Below are 6158 nucleotides of genomic sequence, written 5' to 3'. Positions count from 1 at the left end.
TTTTTTTAAAAAAAAGAAATTACAGAGAAGTTAATTTTCTTTTTTTTTTTGGAGACAGGGTTTCTCTGTGGCTTTGGAGCCTGTTCTGGAACTAGCTCTTGTAGACCAGGCTGGTCTCGAACTCACAGAGATCCGCCTGCCTCTGCCTCCCGAGTGCTGGGATTAAAGGCGTGTGCCACCATCGCCCTGCCAGAGAAGTTAATATTTTTATACCAGTCTCATGCCCTCCATCGAGATTCCGCTGTGAACACCGAGTCATGTGCGTCTGTTCCCAACCTCCCCCGTCCCTCACTCAGCAGAGAAAGACCCACTAGCTAGGTGGCTGTTCCCACGTTTCAGTGGGAGGCTGGCAGTGGCGCGGGGCGGAGGCAGCGGGCGCGCAGGGCGGGGCGGGCGCTGCGTGCGCTGGACGCGGGGCTGCGCTCCTCGTGTGCGCTCCTGGGCGCTCGCCGCCGCCGCCACCGCGCCTTGAGTCAGCAAACTCCGCGGTTTTCCCCGGCCCGGCGCCGCCGCCCAGGACCGCGAGTGAGTAAGCCAAGCCTCGGGGAGGGAGCCGGGTGGCGGGCACCTGCTCAGCCCGCCCTGGGACAGGGAAGATGCTGGCGCGGGCGGTTTTTATTATTCCCTGCCTGCATTCTAGGCCAGGCGCCTTCGACTTTAGAGCCTGGGAGGGGCGAGGATGTTTTTTTTTAATTACCCCCTCTTCTTCTTTACGGGATTGTGGGATTGATGGAAAAGGCCGCGTATGAACCCACGTTGTTGATCGGGTTTGATGGCACGGGGAAGCAACAGCCTGTTTATCGGTTCTGGACACATCACACTTTCCTAAAATTACAAGGATTGTTAAGGGGATGGTCACGGGATGTCTGTTTCCGCAAGGCACAGGCGCGTGGAGAGCGATGGATTAGAAATTGGGAGTAGAGGGCGGGGGGTGTTGACGTGATCTCCATCAACCCTTTCAGTTTGCGACAGGTGAAACCAAGGTCCGAGAGGGGGGAGCAGAAGGCACTCGTTGGAGGGGTGTATGAAAACCCCTCTTCTCCTGGCAGCGGGCTTGTGGGAGTGGCCGGAGGGGGTTGGGGGCGTTAGGAGTCTCCTCCAACCATTGGCGCAGTTTTGAGGGGCTTTTCAGGAGGGGGAGGCTAAGTGTCCTGGCAACAGTTATCTCTAGTGAGGTTGAGGGATCTGCATGACTTCGCGTGATTCCTGTCCCTCAGACACACATACAACCCGGACAGTCATTCCGGTTTCACTCAACCAGCCCCTAGCTGTCTTCTTCTCTTCTGGTCCTGGGGATGGAGCCCACGGTCTTGAGCATATTAGCAAGCACCTTGTCACTGTGTTGCTCCTCAATCCCCGCTTATTTATTTCCAAAGGGGTAGTAGAGTTGAGATTGACTGACAGACCAATGTAAACGTAGATACCTTTAGAAGTGACTATGACCATGTGAAGATGTCAAAGACCTCATCAGCAGCCACTTCTAGTTAACTGACCATGCATCCGGGTTTCTTCTGTCAGTGCATTCTTAGTTCCAGAAACTGAGGGGCTGGCTGGCACTGCCCTCCAGGAGGCGTGCCTATGGTGGTGGTGGGGTGGGGTTGCTGTCTTTTGGCAATCGTACTTCGATTTCCTCTGCTCTAGACTGTTACCCACCTTCTTTTATTTCACTTATGGGAAGACCTTCAGAGATTGGTGTCTTGAAAGCACCGCAGTTGCTGTCTACAAAAGAGCTGCCTCTCTGCTCCGCTACAGTGACCCCCCCCCCCCACACACACTTAAGAGCACTCTTGATCTGCTTTTTCAGCCCTGACATGGCAGCACGCCTTTCATTTTGAGTTAAGCCATGGGGGGAACTGGTTTCTCTTTCCTCTTTTAGTTTAGGGCTGTGGTGTAACAACCACTTGTGAAAGGCAGAGAAGTGTCTGAGAACAGGGTCCCCGCCTACGTTGGCTTTTGTTGTGAATAGCAGAGGAAGGGATTGGCTAAGATGTTGGGAACTCCTGGAAAGACCCCCAGATTTTAGGGCTGTAATCACCAAAGGTCTTTTTCTTAGTTATTTAACAGGTATGAGTTAACATGTAGGCTATTGACCTTGCCCCAACTAGAGGCTATATATATGTGCCTTGGCTACATCTTCTGGTTACAGACCCTTTTGAGCTGAAATCTTGGTACGCGTGTTTGCTAGTTAAGTTGTTGTTGGCAGAGTCGGGCATGGTGGTGCACATCTGTCATCCCAACACTTGGGAGGTGCAAGCAAGAGGATCAGGAGTTTGAGGCTATCCTTAACCTTTGAGTCCTTGTCTCAAAAATAACAAAACCGCTGTCCTGGAACCCAGGAGGTAGATCAGGCTGACCTTGAACTCAGAGATCTGCAGCCTCAGCCTCCTGAGTGCTGAGATTAAAGTTATCACTATGACTGACCCTATTTTTTAATTTTTAATTTTTTAGCCAGTGTCTCAGGCAGCCCAGACTGGTGTATGACTTGCAGCAAAGCAGAGGATGACCTTGAACTGGATCCTCCACAGAGCTGCGGTAACACACAGGAGCTACTATCACTGTATTTGAGGATGACCTTGAACTCTCAAGTAACAGGTGTGAGCCTCTGTCTCCTGTGGTTTAGGGCTGGCTTTAAACCCAGTCTGTAGCTGAGGCTTTGAACACTTGGTCCTCCTGTACCTGCTTTCCAAGTGTTGGGGTCACAGGTGTGTGCCCGGCATCCTGCATCTTTGCTTTTCATATTTTGTATGTTTTAATTATGCATTTGTTTGTTTATATATTTGTGTGTGTGTATTCATATGTGGGTTTACACATGCCCCCGTACTTAAATGGAAATCAGAGGACAAGCTCAGGAGCTACTTCTCTTTCCATCATGAGGATTCTGGGGAATGAACTCTGGCCTCCAGGCTTGGCAGCAGACACCTTTACCATGGAGCCATTTCAGTGGCCTCCCTAAATCCTTTTTGTAAATTTGATATAGCTGAGACGGGCTTTGAACTCCTGATCCTCCTATTTCGCCCTCCCTAGTGCTGTGATTATAGTTGTGTGCCTCCATGCCCAATCCCTGAATCCATTAGGAAGATATGAAAGGTAATTTTTTTGTTTTGTTTTGTTGATAGTTATATGAGGTGAATTTTATTTTGATAACATTGTTGAATACCGAGTTAATGATTCCCTCAATAACCAAAACACCCGCATGTACAAAGAATTCCGTTTCTTACCCAGTTCTGCCCCCACTACCTTCAAGGAACAGGCTCGGCTTAGGTGCTGCTTTTGGAATCAGTTGGAATATTCGTACTAGATTTGATTAGTATTGAGTCAGTTTACTGTATCACGGCTGTTGCTTGTCCCCCAAGAGATCAAGGGTTTGTCCCCAGTGTGAACCCATGACAGGTTGGAAAACTTGCAAGAGGTGGACCCCCGTGGAAGTCCTGAGGTTACTGGGGGCTCTGCCCTTAAAAGGGAATCAAAGAAACTTCTCCCAGGATCCTGAATTAAATCTCCTTTGAGAAAACTGTGATAAAGCCTGGGGCTGACCTCTGCACTGAGCTTTGGTGTCCTGTCTGCCATGCGATGTCCTTATTTTGTGCATGCTCTTGCACTTCGAGGACTTCCGCAGGGCACAGCTGCTGCTCACACCGAGTGTGCACCTGCAGCGCTGTGCACTAAATACATCTCTTTAGATTGTGAAGGTCCCCAATCCTAGGTCTTAAGTCACAAATGAAAATGGATCCATTCGCCGGGCGGTGGTGGCGCACGCCTTTAATCCCAGCACTCGGGAGGCAGAGGCAGGCGGATCTCTGAGTTCGAGACCAGCCTGGTCTACAAGAGCTAGTTCCAGGACAGGCTCCAAAACTACAGAGAAACCCTGTCTCGAAAAAAACCAAAAAAAAAAAAAAAAAGGATCCATTCACAATGGAAAGAAAGGACGTCTGGAGCCCGTTTTGATTAGGGGATGGAAAAATGAAGGAGCCAAGGGGGAGCACCAGAGAATAGAGACAGACCCCTCAAGTTCGTACTAGCAATGGGGAGCGTATGTGAGGACAGTCCAGGCTGCTGAGAAACAGTATGGAGCCTGACATTCAAGCATATGGTCCCTGTCTCCCATGGGCTACAAGGTTCCTGGGTCCCCTTCTTGGTCCCCTTCTTGGGATTTTTCTCTATTTGCGTGTGCCTCCCATGGTTGGCCTGGCCCTGACCACACTGGCGTTTTCACTTAGCGCGTGCAGCGATCTCACGCAGTCATCTTTCTTAGGCCCCTCAGCCACCCTCTGCTTCTCGGGCCTCTTGTGCTCCGTTCTGGCCTGATCCCCAACTTCCCTCAGACCCTTCCAATGCATCTTCTTGTCTACACTGTCTCCCCGGATCTGTGGTTTTCAAATGTTAAAAAAAAATTTTTTAAAGAACGATTATTTATTTGTGTGTGTGTTTATGTTACCTATGTGTGCATGTGTGTCATGCAGGTGTGGAGGTCAGAGGACAGCTTGTTGAGGTTTGTTCTTTTTCACTGTGTGGGTCCCAGAGACTGATTTCAGGTCTTTGGGCTTGGTGGCAAGTGATGTTATCTGCTGTACTATCTTGTTGGCCCTCTTGGACATTTTATCCTTAAGAATCATGGAAAGAAGCAGATTTCTGGGTCTCAGGGCTTAGGAGGCCCACGGCGAGACCTGGGATTTTTTTCCTTCTCTGAAGCTGGTACAGAGACTGTACAAGTGGGGTTTGTTTTTTTTTTCTATGGGTTCACAAATCATTGGTAAGCCAGAGACTTCCCTTCTGTCCTGGGATTGGCGCTCAGGGCCTCCCGGAGCCTGCTGGGCAAATGCTGGCGCATTTGCCATCCCCAGTTCTCAGTTCTGAACTCTTAAGTGAAGCAAGCTTAGCTCCTGCCTCACTGATGGAGACGCCTAACCCTACTCTAGGGCTTATCAGCCAGTTGGCTATATTAGGTTAAAGGAGGCACCACCTATGTATGTAGCTCAGGTCCCCTGTGCTCCAGAACCTTTGTTCTGTTACTGTTGACACTGCCTAGTTGCTCTCTCATTTTTTAAGCTTTCTTCCTTCCTCTCTCCCTCCCTCCCTCCCTCCCTCCCTCCCTTCCTTCCTTCCTTCCTTTCTTATGTGTATGTAAAGGCATGTGGCGGTTTGAATGAGAATGGCCCCTCTTGGCATGTGTATTTTAATATTTGGTCTCCTATTGGTGGAACTGTTTGGAAAGGATTGGGAGGTATGGCTTTGTAGGAAGAGGTGGGCTTGGAGGTTTCTAAAGACTCCTGTGTTTCCCAGTGCTCTTTCTCTCTGCCTGGTGGTTGTGGATCAAGATGTGAGCTCTCCAGTATTCCTTTGCTCTGTCATCGTGGACTGTAAACCTCTGAAACCATAAGCCTAATTAAGAGCTTACTTTTTTTTTAAGGATTTATTTATTTTTGTTTTCTGTGTGTATGGATGTTTTGTCTGCATGTATATGTGTCCACTGCACGTGTGCCTGGTGTCTTTGGAGGCCAGAAGAAGAGGGTGGGATCTCCTGAAATTGGAGTTACAGAGCGTTAGTTGTGAGCCACCCTGTGGGTTCTGATAGTTGAACCTGAGTCCCCTGGATGAACAAGTACTTTACACCGCTGAGCCATCTCTTCAGCCCCTGAACACTTCTTTTATAAATTGCCTCGGCCAGTAGGAATGTAACTAAGGCATGGCGTGTGCGTCACGCTGTGCGTGTGTGCTTATTTGTGTATGCATGTGTGCCGTATAAAACAAGTGTTAGGGTCAGAGGGGACAATTTATGAGAGTTCTCTCCTTCCACACTGTAGTTCAGAGATTGAATTCAGGCTGCAGGTACGATGTTTATCAATCAACTTCCTTATCAAGTTTACCAAGTTCCTCATCCACAGAGCCGTCTTGCTGTCCCCCGGTTCCTGTTTCTTCTGTGAGTACAATCTTACATGGTTAATGTACAGGGCAGAACAGGGCTTTGTGTGTGGGGAACTCATACTCCTTGAAGTCACAGACACAGCCCTGCCAGGAGTTCTGTACAGCACTGTGATTCAATAATGAGGCTTCCTGGCAGAGCAGGTGGTGGAATAGCACGGGAGGAGGTGGGGCAGACACGCCAATCCTGCTGTCCGTGAAGGTTGGAATGGGGGTCTCAGAGGGAATAACTAGCTCAT

General features: G+C 49.4%; 1 protein-coding gene across 2 annotated transcripts in view; it reads left to right on the top strand.

Moving 5' to 3' along the window:
- Positions 1–369: 369 nt before the first annotated feature.
- The window catches only part of Snx10 (sorting nexin 10), a 68032-nt gene continuing 62243 nt past the window's right edge, over positions 370–6158 (top strand). Inside the window, exons 1-2 of one of the 2 annotated variants that reach the window (XM_041640756.1) lie at positions 370–525; positions 2449–2592. The gene's annotated coding sequence lies outside the window, so the exon portion shown is untranslated. The remainder of the gene's footprint in view (positions 526–2448; positions 2593–6158) is intronic. The other variant, XM_041640754.1, reaches the window with a different exon arrangement.

Source organism: Microtus oregoni, unplaced genomic scaffold, assembly GCF_018167655.1.
Source record: "Microtus oregoni isolate MIOR12 unplaced genomic scaffold, Mior012 000064F_ref0000363, whole genome shotgun sequence".
Taxonomy (NCBI): domain Eukaryota; kingdom Metazoa; phylum Chordata; class Mammalia; order Rodentia; family Cricetidae; genus Microtus; species Microtus oregoni.
The sequence above is the reverse complement of the archived record's forward strand: the minus strand, read 5'-3'. Positions and strand labels throughout refer to the sequence as shown.